Below are 23,934 nucleotides of genomic sequence, written 5' to 3'. Positions count from 1 at the left end.
TTTTAACTGTTGTGACCCACACCACACAGGTGCGTCGCTAGCCCCTGGATTGTGTTGACTTCAGAAACACCTTTTCTGTTTTCTGCATCTGTAGTTTCCGTTTATCTGCAATGTAGCATTATGTGCTCAGATCCACCAAGAAGAGGAATAGTATTTCTTCTATGTAGTCACTTTATCGAAAATAAAAATACAACAATCCCACGTGTCTAGGTCCAGGTGTGTGTATGTATGTGTTGTTTTGTGTGAAAGGTAAGCTGATTCAGGCTAAAGAAGAAAAAAATATCACCAGGTGAAAAAGATTGTTCTCAATGATTTCTTTTATTAAATCACAAGTGGAAATATTATTTCCTGCTTCAGAAGTGAGAGGAATAGCTTAGTTTGGGGTGGGGGGTATTCTCTAATTTGGAGTGTAGAAATTCCGTAACAGGGTTTATTTTCTTCATTTGGGCCACTTAGATCTGAATATCCTGGGCACATTAAGGTTACATCTATTTTGAGCTTTCTCAAGTAAATGACCCTAATTAGCAAGTACAGTCTTTCCTAACAGACACCTGGATGGAGCCTGTAGCAGGTTGAATTGTGTCCTCCAAAAAGATACAGCTGAGTCCTCACCCCTGGTAACTGTGAGTGTGACCTTATTAGGAAACAGTCTTTGCAGGCATAAGTAAGCTAAGGATCTCCAATGAAATCATCCTGAATTGGGTGTGAACTCTAAATCCGATGACTCGTGTCGTCACAAGAGAGCTCTGAGACACAGACACCCAGAGTGGGGAAGACCAAGTGAAGACAGAGACTGGAGTGACACCTCCACAAGCAAAGGAACACCAAGCATTGCCGCAGGCCCCAGAAGCTAGAGGAAGGCATGGGGTGGATTCTCCGCTGGGACCTCATGAAGGAATCAGTCCTGACAACACCCACATCAGACCTCTGGCCACCAGAACTGTGAGACAGTAGCTTTCTGTTGTTTTAGCTACTACGTTTGTGGTAATTTGTTATTAATAGCAACCATAGACAACTAATACAGCTCCAAGGGTGGGGGATCCCATGAGCTGGGTTATGCCTCTTCATTGATATTTTGTTTATTTTGCTTTTTTAATTTTCAGTTATTTTACTGAGGTCATAATGGTTTATGCCATTGTGTGATTTCAGGTGTACATTATTATTTGGCAGTTTCTGTATAAACTGCATCGTGCTTACCACCAATAGTCTAATTTTTATCCATGGCCATACATATGTGCCCCTTTACCTCTTCTGCCCACCCCTCAACCCCCTTTCCCTCTAGTAATCACTAATCTGCTCTCTTTGTCCATGTATTTATTTATCTTCCACATACGAGGGAAATCACTCAGTATTTGTCTTTCCCCATCTGGCTTATTTCACTTAACATCATACCCTCAAGGTCCATCCATACTGTTGCTAATGGGATGATTTCATCATTTTTTATGGCTGAGTATTATTCCATTGTGTGTATATATATATATATATATATATATATATATATATATATATACCACATCATTTTCTTAAATTGTGGCAACATTGGTTTATATCATCATATAAATTTCAAATGTACATCATTGTATCTCAATTTCTGTGTAGATTATATCACGCAATCCATCACCACACACAGTGCCTAATCACCCCTTTTGCCCTCCTCCCTCCCCCCTTCTCCTCTGGTAACCACCAATCCAATCTCTGTCTCTATGTGTTTGTTTGCTGTTGTTTTTATATTCTATTTATGAGTGAGATCATATTGTATTTGACTCTCCTTCTGACTTATTTCACTTAGCATAATACCTTCAAGGTCTATCCATGTTGTCACAAGTGGCAAGATTTCATCCTGTTTTATGGCTGAGTAGTATTCCGTCATGTATATATATATCACATCTTCTTTATCCATTCGTCCCTTGATGGGCACCTAGGTTGCTTCCAAGTCTTGGCTATTGTAAATAATGCTGCAGTGAACATAGGTGTGAATATATCTTTACACATTCATGTTTTCATGTTCTTTGGATAAATACCCAGTAGTAGAATATCTGGATCATATGGTAGTGCTATTCTTAATTTTTTGAGGGATCTCCATACTGTTTTCCACAGTGGCTGCACCAGTTTGCACTCCCACCAGCAGTATGTGAGGGTTCTCTTTTCTCCACATCCTCTCCCACAATTGTTATTGCTTGTCTTGTTAATTATAGCCATTCTGATGAGAGTGAGTTGATACCTCATTGTAGTTTTGATTTGCGTTTCCCTAATAAGTAGTGATGTTAAACATCTTTTCATGTGCCTGTTGGCCATCTGTTTTTCTTCTTTGGAGAAATATCTGTTCAGATCTTTTGCCCATTTTTTAATTGGGTTGTTAGTTTTTTTGTTGTTGAGATGTATGAGTTCTTTATACATTTTGAATATTAACCCCTTCTCAGATAGACAGTTTGGAAACATCTTCTCCCAATTTTCAGGTTGTCTTTTCATTTTGTTGATGGTTTCCTTTGCAGAAGCTTTTCAGTTTGATGTAGTCCCATTTGTTTGTTTTTTCTTTTGTTTCTCTTGCCCTGTCAGACATGGGACTTGAAAATATGCTGCTAAGACTGATGTCAAAGAGCAGACTGCCTATGTTTTCTTCTAGAAGTTTTATGGTTCCTGGTCTTACATTCAAGTCTTAAATCCATTTTGAGTTAATTCTTGTGTATGGTGTAAGATAATGGTCTACTTTCATTCTTTTCCATGTGGCTGTCCAATTTTCCCAACACTATTTATTGAAAAGATTTTCCTTTCTCCATTGTATGTTCTTGGTACCCTGGCAGAAATTAGCTTTCCTTAGATGTGTGGGTTTATTTCTGGGCTCTTGATTCTCTCCCATTAATCTCTGTGTGTGTTTTTCTTTCAGCACTATGCTGTTTTGATTACCCTAGCTTTGCAGTATATTTTGAAATCAGGGAGTGTGATATCTCCAGCTTTGTTCTTTTTTCTCATGATTCCTTTGGCCATTTGGGGTATTTTGTTGTTCCATACAAATTTTAGGATTCTTTGTTCTATTTCTGTGAAAAATATCACTGGGGCTTTGATAGGGATTGCATTGAGTCTTTAGATTGCTTTAGGAAGTATGGACATTTTAACTATGTTAATTCTCCCAATCCAAGAGCATGGAATATCTTTCCATTTCTTTTTGTCTTCTTCAATTTCTTTCAACAATGTTTTATAGTTTCCAGTGTACAGGTATTTAATCCCCTTTAAATTTATTCCTAGGTATTTTATTCTTTTTGCTGCAATTATAAATGGGATTGTATTCTTAATTTCTCTTTCCACCACTTCATTGTTAGTGTATAGAAACACTACTGATTTTTGTATGTTGATTTTATATCCTGCAACTTTACTGTATTTATTTATTATTTCTAACAGTTTTTTGGGTGGATTCTTTAGGGTTTTATATATATAAAATCATGTCATTTGCAAATAGTGACAGTTTCACTTCTTCTTTTCCAATTTGGAGCCCTTTTATTTCTTTTTCTTGCCTAATTGCTCTGGCTAGCACTTCCAATACTATGTTAAATAAGAATGGTGAAAGTGGCCATTCTTGTCTAGTTCCTGTTCTTAGAGGATTTTTCTCCATTGAGAATGATATTAGCTGTGGGTTTGTCATATATGGCCTTTATGGTGTTGAGGTACTTTCCTTCTATACCCATTTTATTCACAGTTTTTATTATAAATGGATGATGTATCTTGTCAAATGCTTTCTCTGTATCTATTAAGATGATCATGTGATTTTTATTCTTCATTTTATTAATGTAGTGTATCAAGTTGATTGATTTGCAGATGGTAAACCATCCCTGCATCCCTGGAATAAATCCCACTTGATCATGGTGTATGATCTTTTAATGTATTGTTGTATTCGATTTGCTAGTAATTTTTTGAGGATTTTTGCATTGATGTTCATCAGCAATGTTGGCTAATTTTCTTTTTTCATGTTGTCCTTGTCTGGTTTTGGTATCAGGATAGTGTCGGCATAACAGAATGAGTAGGAAATCTTCCTCTCATATTCAATATTTTGGAAGAGTTTGAGAAGGTTAGGTATTAAGTCTTCTTTGAATGTTTGGTAGAATTCACCAGGGAAGCCATCTGGTCATGGACTTTTATTTTTTGGGAGGTTTTTGATTACTGTTTTGATCTCCTTACTGGTGATTGTTCTATTCAAATTCCCTATTTCTTCTTGATTCAGTTTTGGAAGATTGTATGATTCTAAGAATTTATCCATTTCTTTTAGATTATCCAATTCCGTGGCGTATAGCTTTTTGTGATATTCTCTTATAATCTTTTGTATTTCTGAGGCATTGATTGTAATTTCTCCTCTTTCATTTCTGATTTTAGTTGAGCTTTCTCTCTTTTTTCTCGGTGAGTCTAGCTAAAGGTTTATCAATTTCGTTCATCTTTTCAAAGAACTAGCTCTTTGTTTCATTGACTTTTTCTACTTTTTTTAGTCTCTATTCCCTTTATTTCTGCTCCCCTATTTTTACCATTTCCTTCCTTCTACTGATTTTGAGCTTTGTTTGTTCTTCTTTTTCCAGTTCCTTTAGGTGCACTGTTAGATTGTTTATTTGAGATTTTTCTTGTTTCTTGAGGCCTGTATTGCTATAAACTTCCCTCTTAGAACTGCTTTTGCTGTATCCTATAAATTTTGGCATGTCATATTTTCACTTTCATTTGTCTCCAGGTATTTTTTTATTTCTTCTTTGATATCCTTGTTGTTCAATTTTGTTTAATCTCCACATATTTTTGTCTCTTCTGATTCTCTTCCTGTAGTTCATTTCTGGTTTCATATCATTGTGATTAGAAAAGATGCTGGGTGTTATTTCGATCTTCTTAAATTTATTGAGACTTGTTGTGTAGCCTAATATGTGATCTATCCTGGAGAATGCTCCATGTGCATTTGAAAAGAAAGTGTATTATACAGTTTTTGGAATGGAATGTTCTGTATATATCTACTAAATCTAGCTGGTCTAATATGTTGTTTAAGGCCAATGTTTCCTTATTGATCTTCTATTTGGATGATCTATCCACTGGTGTAAGTGGGGTGTTAAAGTTCCCAACTATTATTGTGTTGTTGTCTATTTGTCCTCTATGTCTGTTAATAATTTCTTTATATATTTAGGTGCTACTATGTTGGGTGCATAGATCTTTACAAGTATAATATCCTCTTGTTGGATTATTCCCTGTATGATTATGTAGTGCCCTTATTTGTCTCTTGTTACAGTTTTTGTTTCAAAATCTATTTTACCTGATATAAGTATTGTGACCCCAGCTTTCTTTTCATTGCCATTTACGTGGTGAATCTTTTCCCATCCCTTCATTTTCAGTTTGTGAGTGTCTTTAGGTCTGAAGTGTGTCTCTTGTATGCAGCATATATATGAATCTTGTGTTTTTATCCAATCAGCCACCCTATGCCTTTCAATTGAAGCATTTAGTCCACTGACATTTAAAGTGGCTATTGATAAGAATGTACTTATTGCCATTTTGTTACTTTTTTTCTGAGTGTTTTAGTAGTTGTGCTCTGTTCCTTTCTTCTTGTCTTCCTCTCTTCCCTTGTGGTTTGATGGCTTTTTAGTATTTTGTTTGGGTTCCTTTCTCTTAACTTTTTTTGTATTATGATAGGTTTCTGGTTTGTGATTAACGTGAGGTTCATATATATTAACCTATATATATAGCAATGTATATTAAATTGATGGTCTCTTCAGTTTGACCTCTTCCTAAGAGCTCGACTCTTTTATTCCCCTCCTCCCATGTTTTATGCTTTTGATATTGTATTTTACCTCTTTTTTCTGCATGTGTATCCATCACCTGCTTATCATGGAAATAGGTAGTTTTGGTACTTTTGTCTTTTGACCTTCATATTAGCTTTATAGGAGGTTGATCTACTACCTTAGCTGTGTATTTGCCTTTATCAGTGATTTTATTTATTTATTTATTTATAATTTTCTTATTCCTGTTTATGGTCTTTTCTTTTCTACTTAAATAAGTCCCTTTAGCATTTCTTGTAAGCCTGGTTTCTAGGTGATAAACTCCCTAAGTTTTTGCTTGTCTGGAAAACTCTTTATCTCTCCTTCCATTCTGAATGATAACTTTGCCAGGTAGAGTATTCTTGGCTGTAGGTTTTTTCATTTCAGCACTTTAAAAATATCATGCCACTCCCTTCTAGCCTGTAAGGTTTCTGATGAGAAGTCAGCTGATAGCCTAATGGGGTTTCCTTTGTATGTCACTTGTTGCCTTTCTCTCGCAGCTTTTAGGATTGTCTCTTTATCTTTAAGTCTTGATATTTTACTTATAATGTGTCTTGGTGTGGGCCTCTTTGGGTTTATCTTGTTTGGTGCTCTCTGTGATTCCTGTACCTGGATGTCTGTTTCCTTCCTTAGGTTAGGAAAATTTTCAGCTATTGTTTCTTCAAATAGATTCTCTGACCTTTTGTCTCTCTCTTCTCCATCTGGGGCACCTATGTTAGTGTGCTTGATGTTGTCTCAGAAGTCCCTTAGACTGTCCTTCTTCTTTTTATTTTTTTTGGGGGAGGTCAGTGAGGAAGATTGGCTGTGAGCCAACATCCATTGCCAATCTTCCTCTAGCAAAAAGAGGAAGATTGGCCCTGAGCTTACATCTGTGCCAGTCTTCCTCTATTTTGTATGTGGGTCACCACCACAGCATGGCTTGATGAGTGGTGTAGGTCTGTGCCCAGGATCCAAATCTGTGAACCTGGGCCATGGAAGTGGAACACACTGAACTTAACCACTACACCACCAGCCAGCCCCTGTCCTTGTTCTTTTTAATTCTTTTTTCTTTCATCTGTTCAGCTTGGGTGATTTCCTCTAGTCTTTCATCTAGCTTGCTGATCTATTCTTCTGTGTCATCTACTCTGCTATTGAGCCCCTCTAGTGAATTTTTCATTTCTATTATTGTATTCTTCATTTCTGATTGCTTCTTTTTTATATTTTTCAGTTCTTTGTTGAAGTTCTCAGAGTCCATATATTCTTCTCCCAAGATCAGTGAGCATCCTTATGACTATTAGTTTCTACTCTTTGTCAGGTAGATTGTTTACCTCTGTTTCATTTAGCTCTTTTTCTGAGGATTTGTCCTGTTCCCTTATCTGGAATGTGTTCCTTTCTCTCCTCATTTTGCCTCTTTCTCTGTGCTTATATCTACATATTAGGTAGATCAGCTGCATCTCCCAATCTTGGAGAGGTGATCTTTATAAGAGATGCCTTGTGAGGCCCAGCAGTGTGCTTTCCTCTTGTCACCAGTTCCAAATGTTCGAGGAGTGTCCCTTGTGTGGGCTATGTGTGTCCTTCTATTGTTGCAGGGTTGCTGTTGCTGCAGTTTCCTGGGGAGGCTAGGCTATCCCCCTAGCCGGCTGGTTGTAATGTTCAGTTGCATGTGGCTAGTGTGGACCCTCAGTCACTTTATCAGGTTTGGGGATCCCCAGCACAATTGGCTGCAAGATCTAATAGCACATTCCTGTTGTAGTTTATCTGTTAAGTGAGTAGCCCCCCAACATGGCTGGTTGCTAGGCTCAGGGGCTTACAATTGCTGTAGGCCTCTGACCTGCAAAGCTGTTGCCAGCTCTCTCAGAAGTTCAGCTGAGTAGAGCTGGCCCTAGGCACAGGAGAACCCAATTATTTCAGGCTTTGGAAGGTGGGGCCAATCCCCTACATGGCTGTTTGAGAAGCACAAATCTACTGCAGCTTACAAGCCCCACTGCCCACAGGCGCACATACCCTGTTGACACAGTCCTGCCTGGTGCACACATCCTGACCCACTGAAGCAGACCCATTTGCCCCACTGCTGAGGCCCCACACACTCCACCAATGCCCTACACACTCCACTCACTCCTGCATGCCCTGTCCTGCAGAGGTGGACTCACTCACCCTGCTACAGAGGTCCCACACAAGTTGCCCAAGGGCTTGCTGTTAGATGGGGCCAGTCCCTGGGGCATGCTACCTGCCTTGACTGAGCTGGATTAAATTTGTGCTCTAGTAGGTGGGGCAGACCCCTGCACTAACAGACCAGGGAAAGAACTCCAAAGGCCTCTGCCAGCCTCTGTGTCAGCATGCCTGTACTAGGTCACAGTTATGGCTGCCACCTATGTCTCAGTCCCTGGGGACATAGTCCCAGCCTGAGGAGGTCTCACCTTTCACTGAAATGTGCACAGAGCATATCAAATGAGTCTCTTTTCACCAAAGGACTGTGCACCTTTCTTTCTAATGATTCTATGTTGCTTTCCAAAACAGGTGAATTTGTGGATAGGCCCTTTAAGAGCAGGCTTTTCTTCCCTTATGTTCAATAGCTTTTGTGAGGGTATTCCTTATTATTGTTAGTAGCCAGAAAAGTCAGATATGACATTTGTCTCCATGTGCTGAGTTCAAAAGCTGATTATTGTGGTAAAGCTCTCCTACTCAAATTCCTCACTCCTCCAGGGAAGGCTTCATACCTTAAGATTGCCCCTGGCCAGCCATGAAGCACCACAGCTCGAAGGTGGTTTTTTTCTCTCCAGAAAGGAATTTCTGCCTCTTCCACTTCAGTCAGCACTGTCTCCTGTTGTAGGGGTTCTTTTTATCCAGTTTTCAGTTTCTCTCTCAGGGATAATTGTTCCAAGAGTAGTTGTAACTTTGTTGTGTCTATGGGAGGAGGTGAGATCAGAGTCTGCCTACACCAGCATCTTGCCCTGTTTCCTATACCACATCTTCTTTAGCCATTCATCAGTTGATGGGCACTTGGGCTGCTTCCTTGTCTTGGCTATTTTGAATAATGCTGCAATGAACATTGGGGTGCATAAATCTCTTTGAATTGTTGATTTCAAGTTCTTTGGATAAATACCCAGTAGTAGGATAGCTGGGTTGCTTGGTATTTCTATTTGCAATTTTTTGAGAAATCTCCAATTCCTTGCATCTTTATCAAGACAGGGCTCTCAAAGGACACTGACGTGAAAAAGGATGCATGGTTCTGTCTTTGCATATAACCTTTTTTCTCTTAAACCGTTATTTTTTGGATGTATATTCTGATATATTAACAGTTCAATATTCCCATTTATTAACTTGTTTGTACTTTGTGGTACCATTGTATGTATTTCAATTATGTCCATGCTTTCAAGAATGGGTACAGGGATTCCTTTAAGATATGTGGCTGATATTTTTGTATTCTCATGCTGCAAAATGTAAGCTGAGGAGCAGAATGCTCATCTGCTATGCTGTAGTAAGGCAAACATTCAAAGGAGCAGCCCAGTGTCTAGGAGGTGAATAACATAGAACTCAAGACTGCATTTTTATCATGTGTCAGTATCAGAAAAGGGTAAAAACTTTCATGAGAATTTAAGTGTTTTACACATGTGACCAATATTTTCTTCTAACAACAAAATGTAGGATCTTCTCTATTTCCTTTCGTAACTTATATGACTTAAGTTATGTGGAATGTGACCTAAACTGACTGAAAAAATAACTATGTGAGAAATCATGTGGTGACAGAAGAACACACAGACGGATTCATATGGTGGAAGGAGGCTGAGCTTTGGAGTCAGAGCTCTGTCCCAGCCCTGGCTTTGGCACTTATGGGTGTGGGATCATGGGCTAGTCACTTGACTTCCCTGACCTTGGTTTCCTCATCTGTAAATCAGGGGAGTGGTATCTAGTTTGGTGCATGGTTAGGAGGCATTGTTGGGACAATGAGATGAGTCATCCATAAAGAGTCTAGTACAAAGTAGGTGCTCATTAAATGAAGGCAGTGCTACAGAGAGAAAAGATTCTAAGACCCCTTCTGAGGCCAGTGTTCTTTGTGTTCTTACCTTCACTGTGTCAATAAGTTCCCTGAACACTTGCAACAGAATTGTGCATGGGGAGAAGGCTTCAGATTTGGTGTTAGAGCTCATAGCTTTCATCCTTGGTTCTGACATTTATGTGAACTTGAACCTCTGTGTAAAATAGCGCTAAGTAATTTGAACCTCTTACGGTTGTGGTGAGAATTAATGAGATGTGTCCAAGTGTCTGGCAGTTAATGTTTTCCTTTTCTTATGACTCATTTTATGTATTTGTTGAGACTCTTATGTATTCTTACTTTTCATTGCTGTTGCGATGGTGAACTGATACTTATAAAAGTCAAAGTGTTTAAATGGAGATTTGGGGGACATCCCAGCTAGGGTAAGTGTTGTTGGGTGAGTCCTTTCTCTTAAGCTGTTTATGTGTAACTATTCATTTATATAGGGACTGGGGTGATTGCTTCTTGTCTCAATATTATAGGGCCCTGTTGTGGTGGTGGATGTTGGGGTAACAAAAGAATCTAGATTGAAAAAAAAAAGATTAAAGGTTTCCTTTACTAAGCGGTTGCCATGGAGATCAGGCTGGCAATTGTCTGGTATAGAGATTACTACATGAAAATTCATCAGACCCAGAGATCCTGACAGTTGATGTGCATCTTAGAAAAAGAAGAAATAAGAAAAAAACTCCTATGTGTTTTGTGAAAGAACTCTCTTAGTAAAGTTTGTGACACCCTGGAGCCCCAAGAACACCTCCTGTGGGACCCTTTTTTTCTCTCTAGACAGAATAGAACATAGAGGAATGAAGAGTTTACCTTCTCACTTTGCTAAAGCATTGTGTTTGCTTGTGTGTATGTGTACCTGTTGGGGAGGGTGTTACAGAGCCCAGCTGGACCAGCACCACTTACTTCCCACAGACTGGATGTGAAACTGATGAGGAATCACTCATGGAGTCCACCTTTAGTTAGCAGGATGTGATCGTGATGTCAACAATGACACAATCACACCTGAAACAGTAGGGAGCATCAGCCTAGGTAAGTCACCCTAGGTATGCTCACCTAGGTAAGCTTAGTTAAGTTACCCACTGAGGACTTTCAGAAGTACTTGGAGGAGAATACTGCAATTGGCTGAGGTCTCCCGGCAAAGGTAGGAGCTCATGAAATCTGGTCATTAATGTGACCACTTATCAGTCTACACAAATCAGTCCACACGGAATAGGCTAGTTCTGTAACCATCTCAGAAGGATGCTACAGCTGACATTTTCACTCTAAGGCAACTGAGGCAGCAGGACACCCCAGGGCATGATGAGATTATGAGGGACAAGACCAAGAGAGCACTGGTGGATTGTAGGGGACATACACTCTTAGAGTCAATTGAAAGGATCATACTTCAAGGGTCATGCAGATGATGAAACATTATGTTTATTGTTATCATAGGGCAATTTAGTTGTCTAGGTATATAAAGCTACTTTAGAAGTATCCGTGCTCATTTTTTATATCCCACTGATATTGGAAATCTTGTAGGAAAGACATTATGAAATGACTTAGGCCTGAGAATTATCCAGTAATGAATAAGAGTAATTATTTAAGTGCATAGTTTTAACAAATTTAATCACAAAAGAAATCCAGGAAAAAATAATACATTGTTTTTCAGTAAGTATTAAAATAAAAATAAAATTATCCTATTTTATCTTTTAGCTATCAGAAGGAAGTGTTTTCCTGGACATTTTCTAAAATTTACTCTATTTGATGGACCTGTTCCTAATCAGTTGCAGATAACTAGGTTTTCCTCTGAATTTTAATTATAACCAGTCTGTACATTTGATTCAATTAGGAAACCATACTTTAAGGAACTTTAAAGAAAATGATTCATGTGTAATAGACTATAATAAGTCAGGGAAAATTATTTTAAGTTTTTGTCTTGACTTAAAAAATAAAATATAGCATTTAGGGTAGTAGTGGAATAAACACGTTAGCCTAAACTAGGCGTCTTCCAGGGACACGTTCCGAAAAGCTTACCAGTGTATACTGACAGCTAACTCCACTTTTCTAAATTCTCTATAACTGCCTGGCATTTGGTAATGGGCATGAATCAAATCTAGCATTCTGTGTGAGTGAAAGTCAAGTCTGAAACCTGATTCTTGAATATGAGAGAAAATGTAAAATCCATCATAAAATCCCTATCAATAAAAGACGGATTTCATAATATACTTTAACAAATTAACCAGTACATTTTCTGTAAGCCATAAACGTATTTCTACTCTCTGGTTAGTATAGAAAACTTTTTAGAGGGAAAATGGATTTTTAAAAATCACTGGAGACATTTACATGAGCGAAAGTTTTATTTTTTAAGTTAACCAATATAGGAGCTCGTCTATCACTCCTTAAATAATACATTAACTATAAATAAAAATTGAGATAGAATGAATAAAACTAAAAGAGAAAGAGAGCAAGAGCACACACATTATTTCATAATAAAAAAAGCAACAGTGATTTTCCACGTGATTTTCCTCATTCAAGGGAAACAACTGTGACATCGTCATTGTTATAGCTCATGAGCTTCCACCGCATCCAGTCTGTTTTCGGAGGTGGGCAGGAAAATGCCATATTATCGTAAACACAAAGGTGGCTCTACAGAGGGGAAATGTAGCTGTACAAATTAAAAAGCTCATGGAATCCTTTGCAGTTTTAACATTTGGTTAAATCTATACAAGAAAATTTACTATCTAATTTATGGCACTCCAACTTTTCCTTATTTAGCCTCTATTTTATGTGCTTATCTTTTAATTCCTCAGGAGAGACTTGGCGTACCTTTCGAACATCCCAGAATGTTCAGGAAACAAAAAAGTTCAGATGGCAGCATCCTTGCCAAAGCTGACTGGCATCCAAGGAGAAGTAGGCCACCACCTAGAATGGATAAACACATTTTAGTGATGGTTCTTTGCTCTGAAAAGCTTTATCCAATGCAGTCACAATTAATTGTTTATCTACTTACTGCCAGTTCATATTTTATAAGCACTTCTAAGTGAAAAGTTTTATTTTCAGAACAAAAATGATGTTGTTACTTTTTTCATTGATATTTATTTTATATGCTATCCTCTTTTTTTTTTTTTGCTGTGATTGGTGATAGTTTTAGTTAATATTAGGACATAAAACAGTCTCCATCTTTCCTTTCATCTTTTCCAGTGGTCGGAGCTGTTGAAGCTGGACTCACTGGGTATCTGGAGTCACTGAAGAAATGTATATAATTAAAAAATGTGTGAGAGCCAGCTCTGATAGTCTAGTGGTTAAGGGTCAGCGCTCTCACCACTTCGGTGGCCCGGGTTCACTTCCTGGTCGCAGAACCACACCATCCGTCTGTCAGTTACCACACTGTAGTGGCGGCTCCCATAAAAAAAGTGTGAGCCCACAGCATAACAGCAACCTATGAATAAGTAAAGAAATTAATTCTACAATCAAGCAAAATAGGATGATCCAAGCATGTATCTTTGGGTTCAAGCATGGTCCAAGGATGGCATATTATATATCTGGAGATTGGATCGGTTGATCATTCTTCAAAGATCTCCGTGAACATAATTTTGTAGAACTGAAACTTCATTATCAGTAGACTGTGGGAGAGTGTGAGGTTTTATTATTGGGTACAAATCTGAAGTGCAGAAATTCTGAAGGCAGATCCATTTACTTTGGTACACCAGCAAGCCATGGAGTATGGTTCATGTGCTCTTTGGAAGTCCGGGAGCCTAATAGGACATGTGCCAGGACAGGAAACCATCCAGCTTCTGGGTGGAATTGGGCTAAGGAAGGAGAGTGTGTATTGTCATGATTCAGAGTATAGGTTTATATGTGCTTGCAGAACCATATGGAGGAAAAGACAAAGTAGGAGATTATTCTACTGAATAATCTTCAGTAGATTGTCACATTCTATTAACCTTTGAGATCCTATTCTAAACTCCTATATTTAAAGTCATAGTAAAGCAGTTCCTGACATACCTAGCCATTCCTCTTTATCTCTTACTTATATGTAGTCCACCACCACCAACAACTGAGTTTCCTCAAAGTTCAAGGCTGGCTCAACTGGTTGTCAATTAGCATTTGACCAGAGATCTTCTTACTTCTAGTAAAACAAATTAACATTTCTGAAACAATGATATTGATGCAAGAGTTTCTTGTTTGTTTGTTTTAGAGCAAAGCATTCTACTTTTTACATAACTCTTTTCAATTTCACCTTATTGGGGATGCCACCCTAAACATGATTTTATTACATCTAGTTTTAAAACAAAGCAGCAACGTGAGTTTGACAGGTGATTTAATAATTCCACCCTCTTCTTTGCCCCAACTATCCCTGTTCCCTTATAACTTTCCTTGTGTAACCAAATGTCTTTCAGAAACTCAGCCCTTAATTATACATCAGCAAATGAAAATATCTGCAGAATAAGACAGAAATGAGAATACTACATTGTTTTCAAGAGAAAGGAGCTCCCATGTTTGATATTAAACACTTACAATAGTACTTCAATAACTAAGTCAAGAGCCTTGTGCTTTACTCCATGAGCTCCTTTACATAAAGGGTCATATATTTTTATCTTCAACACCAAGCTCTGGGACTGCAGAAAATATAAAGTTTACTCTCATTGAATGCTTTTTGAATGAATGAATGAATAAGTGAATACTGTAGATAACTGGTAGGGCAAAATTATCATGGATATCATTGGCATATACGTGTTCTCTGGTAGTAATTTTCTCTAATACAGTTTTAATATCATTATGTGGAGTGTTATGATTTGATACTTTCATATATATCTTCTAAACTACTTTTTAAAATAGTTAAGTCATAGAATAGAGAAAAAGCCTCTTTATGTTTTTTCCAGATTTATCGAAAAATTTAGTGGACAGATAAAATTGTAATGTATTTAAAGTGTACAGTGTGATGATTTGGTATGTGTATTTTGTGTGCTTGTGAGAATGCTTAAGCTCTACTATTTTAGCAAATTTCAAGTGTACAATATAGTATTATTAACTGTAGTCATCATGCTGTACGTTAGATCTTCAGAACTTATTCAACTTATAACTGAAAGTTTATACCTTTGACCAACATCTGCTTATTTCCCACACCGTTCTACCTTTGGCAACCACCATTCTACTATCTGTTTCTATAGTTCAACCGTTTTTTTTTTTTAGATTTCACATATAAGTGATACCACACAGTATTTCTCACTTTCTGTCGGGCTTATTTCACTTATCATAAAAGTCTCAACAAATTAGGCATAGAAGGAATGTACCTCAATATAATCAAGTCTGTCTATGACAAGCCCACAGCTAACCTCATACTTAATGGTGAAAAGCTGAGAGCTTTTCCTCTAAGATCAGGAAGAAGACAAGGGTGCCCACTGTCGCCACTTCTAGTCAACGTAGTACTGGAAGTCCTAGCCAGAGCAATTGGGCAAGAAAAAGAAATAAAAGACATCCAAATCAGAAAAAGACTCTTTAATAATATAATAGATAACATTCATTGCATACCTACTGATACTATTCTGAGAACTTTGCATAATTTAATCTCACAACTGCCTTAAGGAGATAGTATTATCATCCCCATTTTACAGAAGAGCAGCCTGAGGCATGAAGAAGCTAAGTAACTCAGAGAAGGCTTTTCAACTAAAACATTGCTGAGCCAGGGTTCAAACATAGACAATCTTAGCCTTTACACTCTACTGCTAGCGGCAGTTCACAGTATTCAAAGAATATGGCATTTTAATACAAAATTTTCTATCATTCATCTGGCATTTTACATTTTGGAGGGAGTAACATTCCAGGCCAGTTAAGTGCTTTTGACATCTTTTAAATTATTCTGCAGAGAATATGGACCAACATATTTTATGAGGGGCATGATAACATGATTTCATCTTGTATTTGGTAAATCCAAGAAAAACAAAGTTGAGACACTCATCTGCAATAGCTTAAAGATTCAGTGGCATTCTTTGTAGTTCAGCTGGGAAAACAATGTGCAAGAAAGAATAAATTACAAAATAATCATTCCTGTATTTTTGAAAACCCAGAACATTAAAAAAATTTGACTAACATCCTCACCCTAACACCATTGAATTAAGACCCTATATCCCTCTTCCACCTTAAAGAAAAGGACTGTCATTCCCCGAATATATACCACATTTAAAAAAAAAAATATTCTCCACAATTCCTAGCTGGTCACATCCTACTGTCATTTCCTTTAGGAAGTCCAATGCCTTGTTCTTCTCGTCTCATATCTTCCTTTGTAGTCTCTAAGGAGCACATCTCTTTATCATGCTTTGCACTCCTTGAAGTTAGGAATTTTGTCCTATTTGTGTGTCTTTCTACCCAACACCCAGCCTGGAGTTCAATATTTGCTAATTAGGTACTTATTGAATAGGCGTTTGATACATAACATATTGGATAAATGAATAATTGCAGAAAAATCTGAACCATTCACTTCCTAACTTATATCTTTATAAGGTCATGAATCCAATTAGAATTGTCATATGTTAAGACTGAGCAAAGTGAACCACGGTATAATCATGACAGTGTTGTTGGTACTGCCGTTTGTACTCTTTAACTCTAGCTGCCATAACAAAGCACCACAGACTGGGCAGCTTAAACAACAGACATTTATTTTCCCACAGTTCTGGAGGCTGGAAGTCTGAGATCAGGATGCCAGCATGGTTGGTTTCCGGGGAGGGCCCTCTTCCTGGTTTGTAGACAACTGCCTTCTCTCTGTACCCTTACATGGTAAGGAGAGAGGGAGAGAGGGAGGGAGAGAGGGAGAGAGAGAGGACGGAGGGGAGAGAGGGAGGGGGGAGAGCTCTCAGGTATCTCTTCTTATGAGGGTACGAATCGCATCACGAGGGCCCTGCCTCATGACTTCATCTATATCTAATTATCTCCCAAAGGCCTCGTCTCCCACTACAGTCTTGTTGGGGATAAGGGCTTAAACATATGAATTTTGCAGAAACAGAATTCAGCCTGTAGAACTCTTCCTTAAAACATACTAGATTTTCATGAAAACTTTTCTACATAGATCTTAGCTCATGAAAAATTCATTTACCCTGAGTACTGAAGAATGTACTTGTTCACAAACGTTTCAGCTGAAGTGCTTCTAGTGCTGAGCGCCTCGTTTATTTTAGGATAGAGCTTCGGATGGGAAAGAGGCCTGAGGCAGAGAAAGAACTCTGCTCAGAGACGGGTGAGCTGCCAAGGCTCCGGGAAGTTGTACTCCTTCTTGCCTATCAGAGAGACCTGGAGTGCTTCTAAATATTCCTGGAAGGAGATTTTGACATGCACTTTTAGGAGGGACAAAGTAAAATAAAATAGCTTAGTTTATTGCTGATGTTTATAAAGTTTTCTTCAATCATTTGAAATCTGATTTGTACCATAATGGTTCTGTGCTGTTTATCAATTTGGGAAGGATGAAATCGCTTCAAACATGGGCTGAACATGTACCATTTTGGCTATGTAGATTTCTCACTTTGAATATCTAACATGTTAGAATAAGGAATGGTACAATGGGGCACAGTTTGAGGAGGAATAGAAAATAAGTTTATATTTGTGTGATTGAAAATTTCCAGCAAAACCAATGATTTGACTCTTAGCTTCTCTAAGTGAAAATTTGAATTACCTCATTTCCAAAGAAAAGTGAGGTAAAATTTGTGTGTGTGTGTGTGTGAGACAGAGAGAGAAAAAGAGAAAGATTTATCAGTGAAATTGCTTAAGGATCATTAAAATAAAAAAAAAGGAGATATATGAGAAAATAATCTTAATGAGAATGTACCATGCTGTCTCCTATCTACCAAGCTGGTTGAGATGTGAGTTCCATGTAGAATTTGCATAAATTCTAGGAAAATTCCCAGCGTGCTGAATCCTCTAAACCCAGGACATTGGGTATAGTCACAATGACCTCTCCAGCTGGAACTGTTAGACTGAGGTGTCTGCATAACACCAATTAATGGTCACAAGAATTGTATCTGAATACGGAGAGAAACAGCCTTCTCAATTTTCACCTATTTTTTTTTCTAATAATTCGTTGCTGACCACAATACTCATTAGTGGCACAACAAAATGGGGCTACTGGTAATAATAACAATTCTTTGTAGTTATACAGTGGCTTTGATCAGAGCCCCTCAAAGCTTTCATGACTCATTAATCTGTGATATACCTCAGTGAAGTAGGAAGGTGTCAAGGATTACTACCCTTGTTTTGTAAACACCCAAACCGAGGCCTTTGCAGGAAACTATCCCAAGGTCATTCAGTGATTTGGTGACAGAAATAGGGATGTGATCTATACGCCAGAGGTCATTAGAGCAAAGACAAACCTCAACGGAAACCAGTAGCTTCTGAGAAATTGCTGAGAGCCTTTATGGAATGCTCAGAAAAGCATTGCTTTAAAAAACATGCTTTTCATTTATTTTTGATCTGAATTATTTCTTCTATTTAGTAATGGAGAGCTCTCCACAGCTTCCTACTTAGATCACCTAATATTGGGCCGTTTCCTTGACACTTCCTTGTTTTGTAATTCTTCTATATGAAGACATAGTGTACGTTACTTATAAAACAGTTCAAATGAATTACTAATAGAAAAAATGAAAGTAATTTCATTATATATATCTCTATACATATATACGTTTGGCCAATTAAATAGCTCTTTCATCAACTGATTTTGAAAAACATTCTATAAAAAGATATTGTACTCCATAGCAATTTTCATATGAATGAAGGTTAAGAACATAAGCCCTGCAATATTTTTTTTTTTCAAATGCCAACTTCTCAGTTCCAATTAGAAATGACATTCAGGGGGCCGGTCCCGTGGCCGAGTAGTTGACTTCTCACATTCCGCTTCGGCGGCCCAGGGTTTCACCGGTTCGGATCCTGGGCATGGACATGGTATCGCTTGTCAAGCCGTGCTGAAGTGGCGTCCCATATAGCACAACCAGAAGCACTCACAGCTAGGATATGCAACTATGTACCGGGGGGCTTTGGGGAGAAGAAGAAAAAAAAAAAGATTGCCAACAGATGTTAGCTCAGGTGCCAATCTTTCAAAAAAAGAAATGACATTCAGAAGATGGCACATCACGTTTTCTTCAAAACTAGTTTCAAAAAGCAGTGGTACTATGTGATGGTACAATGTCATTTTGTAGTTTATTAGAAGAATAGAAATTTATTTTTCACATGATTATTTTTCATTGCCCCTTTACTCTGTTAAGGCTTATACCTTGGGACCCCTGTGGAGTGGCAGAGTCTATAGGGAAGGGATTATCTTGTTTGTGCACACACACGCATGTGCACACACACACAGAATTTTGTATTTGTTCCCATTTCCCATTTCCTAGCACATCACAGTTTCCTACATAGTAAACCTTCCAGATAGATTGTCCATTGATTTCCTTGTTATTTGGCTGAGGGTTTACTTCCCTCATACTGTTTTGTTTTTATGACACACCAAGGCTCTCTTATTATTATCTCTAGTATTTTTCAGATGAAATCCAATGTCGGCACTTGTTTAAATGTGGTCCATTAACTTTTATCAGGATACTTGCGGTGCTAATTAGAATGCATATTCCTGGTACCAACACAGGCTTCCTGTCTCATAATCTCTCTGATAGTGGCCCTAGAATGTATAAACTTAACACACACCCTGTACACATTAAACTTAAGAACTTTTTCTGTCTTATAATTATAGATAATACTTCTACGACACTTACTATGTGCCAGGCATTGTTTTAAGTACTTTAAGTATAATAACATTTAATTCTCATAGAAACTTTTGAGATGATATGACTTAAAAAAAAGTATCTTGCTAAGAATGTGAATTCCTTTTCTCTATATACCTTTGTAATATACTAATCGTCTATGAGATGATGAGACAAGACCTATGAGACAGGAGATAGGGTTCAGATTTACTGGATGTAAAATTGCAAAATAGTATGAGAGGTCCTGATTATCCTTCACTCCCATTGAATTGCTTTTTAAAATTATCACTGGATTGGTAAAATTATTTCATTGACGTCTTATTTTTCTATGGCAGAGTGGATTTACTTGATCTATCTTTAGGTCTTGGTCATAGATAATGGAATATTTTCAGAAAAATTTGGAATGTATAGTCATTTTTCCATGTTAGTTTTCATTTTTAGTTTCTTAAAATTGGCTGACTAAAAAATTATCCCCAAAAAACCCAACAAAAAATTTTCCCAAGGATGTTTTTGGGATAATCAAGGAAATTTGAATATGGACAAGATATTAGAAGATAATAAAAAATTAGTGTTTCTTCAATAATCAAGTTACTGTGGTACTGGCGAAAGAATAGAGAGTAGATTAATGGGACATAATAGCCTAGAAATAGACTGACATAAATATAGTCAACTGATTTTCAACAGAGGGGCAAAAGAAATTCAGTGGAGAATAGATATTCTTTTCAACAAATAGTGCTGGAAATGAAAGAAGCCAATCTGAAAGGGCTACACAGTGATTCCAACTGTATGATATTCTGGAAAAGGCAAAACAGACAGTTGGTAAAAAGATCAGGGTTAGATATGAAGGAGAAATAACTAGGCAGAGCACAGAGGATCTTTGGGGCAGTGAAACTATCCTGTATGATACTATGATGGTGAGTACATGCATTATACATGTGTCTAAACCCATAGGATATCCAACACCAGGAGTGAACCATAATGTAAACCATGGACTCGTGGGGATAATGATGTGTCACTGTAGGTTCATCGATTTTCACAAATATACCAGTCTGCTGTGGGATGTCAGCAGGGAAGGCTTCCAGTGTGTGGGGACAAGGGGTATATCGGTGCTCTCTGTAATTTCTGCTCAGTTTTGCTGAATACGTAAAACTGCTCTGAAAAATAAGGTCTATTTTTTTAAAAAACCTGTACTAATTTTGTAATGTGTCATAATGATATTATGGTTATGAAGAAAATGCCCCTTTTTAGAGATGAATACTGCAATATTTAATAGTGAAATGTCAAAATGTCTGATTTACTTTAAAATTTTTCAGTCTTTATATATGTATGTAAATGGAACAAGCATAGCAAAATTTAATCACTACTAAATCTAGATAATGAGTATATGTTACATAATTCTCTCTGGTACTTTTATATATTTTGGTATTGTTCACAATTAAAAATGAATACCTTTATCCAATTACCACACATTAATTTATTTTTGACTGTCTGTCAGCTGACAACATTTAACTCACCGGTCCTCGACTCTGGCAGAACATTGGAATCATATGGGGATTAGTTAAGTCAGAATTTCTGGGTGGGGGTGGTGAGAAAGTGGGACCTGGCATCAGTATTTTAAGAAGCTCAAACAGGGATTGAGAATTGAGAACCACTGGTCTAACTGCTCTATTCCAAATTTCTGGAAATAAAATGATGTAATGAACAATTTTCTCCTGGTACCCACAGGCCCAGTTACGCTACCCTCAGCCATTGCTAACCATAAAGTAAACAGTACCATGGCAGTCCCAGCTTCCCAAACTCTAACGAACCACAATAATTTAATACTGACGTGGTTGTGTATGGTGGATGGATAGATAGATAGATAGATAGATAGATAGATAGACAGATGGTAGGTAGAATAGAATACATAGTAGATATAATATTTTATATATATTGAACTTAAATTTATTGACTACCTACCATGAGCCAGGCATTGGGATAGGAATTTTCATTACCTGATTTATTATTTGTTTGCACAAAACCATGGGAGATAGGTGTGATGATCCCCATGTTTCAGGTGGAAAAATTGAAGCTGAGAGCTTGCTATTCTCTCTTCATTTTTCACCCAGAATTCCCAGATGACCCTTTACTCTTCCCTTGACTCCTCAGACTTTCCTTTATTCTGTTCTTTGAGGCAGATTGTCGTAGCATTTTATCATAGGAGGTCACATGTGAATACTCTTTCCAATCTTTGTGGATTCTTGCGTTCCTTGTGGCTTTCCTTTAGGGTCGCTAAAGCTCAAGGCTTGCATTTGAGAGAATTGACTAAAATATATTTAAACAGCATGCCATTCAAATTATTCTTTAAAAACCAATTTTCTACTGTAGATTTGGAAACCAACAGATCTACTTTAGCTAGCATGATTTCTGATTAACTAATTTAATCTGTACAAAATTACATAAGCCAACCTGAAACAAGCCTCCATCAATTTTTTGCCTTTGGATGTAACATAATATTTTCAAAAATGAACCCAATAAAGTAATTAGCCCCCAGGCAGAGCAAATGACTCTAATAGCCATCTCCCACACATCCCTGTGGTAGAAAGACTGAAAATGAAAATAAAAATGTGGCAGCCCATGGGTTAAAGGCCTGCATGTGCCCTATTAAGTAACAGTTTGGAGTATTAATACATGGGGTTACCTTTTCAGAAGTTCAAAAAGGGAAGAGAATTGATATCTTCCCTTTCGGCTGCCAAAGGCTTCCTCCTGATGGACCATGTGATTTCCAGCAGTGCTTGGCTGCCTATAATTGCAGGGACAGACTTTTATTTTTCAATTCTTTAGTTAATTCAGTTTTCACTTGCTTTTAATTCCATTGTTTGTGGCAGCATAAGATCACGAATAAAATATTCTAATTGTAGTTGGTGCGAGTCAACCTTTTATGTTTAAAAGGAGACAATCTATGAAGATCCTACCTCTAGGGGTTAGGAGGTCTGAGTTCTGGGTCCCAAAGTTCAGAATGGCTCTCTGTTACCTGGGCAAAACAGTCAAGCAATTGGGATCATGGTGTTTGTATTTGCACAGTTAGAGGGATAGATTTAATCATCTGTAAAGTTCTTTTTAGTTCTAGAATTTTAATGATGCCAACATATTTAAATACATTAGTTATTAAAAAGATGACAGATAACCCTAAATTCATGCTACGGTGGGGATTTTCATCTTTGTTGGTTAGTTATACTTTACATCAGTATTTCTAAAATTTTTTATGAACATTACAACCAACTGGGGTGCATGTTAAAGTTTGAGTTCTGATTTGTTGGGTTTGGAGTGTGGCTTAGGGATCTACATTTTAAATAAGTTCCCTAGATGATCCTGCTGCAAATTGTGCTCAGGTGGTGCTTTGAGGAACTGTTTTCCATAAGTCCTGCTGAGCAATAGTTCTCAGACTTTCCTATCTAATGGTCACAAGGGAACAGACTTTCTTGCACTGTTACTAGAGAGTCACTTCTGCACTAATTCTCATTCAGGGAGAGGGCCTCACCAGTGCGGGAGATGACAATGATCAATATAAAAATACCAGGGAAGTAGAGTTTGAATAGTCGTATAGGTGATTCTGAAATGGTGCCTTGATAGTGGTGGGGGGTGGCGGCAGGGACCTTGCCTCCCTCCACAGTTAAGAACCACTGATTTAAATAATAGGATTACATATACGAAGCATTGAATAATTTGATTAAAATTATTTTGATGCAGTGTGCATATTAAATTGTAAAACACTCATAGAGAAAAAGGCAAAGCAAGGAAACTTTTTCAGTGGAAGAAGTGTCCCAGATCCTAAAACTAATTCGTCCCTCCTTACCCTGGGTCATGGCTCTCCCCTACTCTTCAAATTCCCCATTTTCCTCATATTCTATCCTAAAGCAATTGTTTGTTCTCTTTTCCTTGTCTTCATAATCTTTTCAAGAACTAACTTTTCACTTTTTTGGTTTTGTCTATTATTTGTTCATTTTCTGTTTAATTGATTTCTTCCCTTATCTTCGTTGTTTCCTTTTGTTGTATCACCCCACAGATGTGCAATGGACCCCCCCCACCCCCAATTTACTTCAGATATGAGGCCACATACACACACCAAGAGCGTATGAAAATGTTTATTACTCATATCATGAGGCTTTCTGGGGAGAGCAGGACAGGCTCAGATGTGGGTCCCAAAACGGCTCCAGAATACAGGGAGAGATGACGGCTTGGCTTTTATTGTGGTTAGGTGGTGGGACTAGGGTGGAGTTCCCACAGGCAGCAGCTACTTGCGTGGTTTCAGCTTCCCACTGGTACCAAGGAAGGGAGTGCCTGGGCTTTCTTACTGGCTTGTCCACATGTACAGTAGGAAGGGAGGACAGTGGGGTAGGGCTTGAAAACTGTCAGCAAACAGCAAAAAAATTGTCAGACTATTTATTACATCTTTATTTACTTA

General features: G+C 37.7%; 1 protein-coding gene across 1 annotated transcript in view; it reads left to right on the top strand.

Annotated features, from left to right (window-relative positions):
* LOC102149353 (uncharacterized) overlaps window positions 1-23,934 on the top strand; it is a 315,161-nt gene that overhangs the window by 31,007 nt on the left and 260,220 nt on the right. The gene's annotated exons all lie outside the window — the stretch shown is intronic.

This window comes from Equus caballus, chromosome 20 (genome assembly GCF_041296265.1).
Source record: "Equus caballus isolate H_3958 breed thoroughbred chromosome 20, TB-T2T, whole genome shotgun sequence".
Taxonomy (NCBI): Eukaryota; Metazoa; Chordata; class Mammalia; order Perissodactyla; family Equidae; genus Equus; species Equus caballus.
Note: the sequence above shows the minus strand (reverse complement) of the source record. Positions and strands in the feature narration are given on the sequence as shown.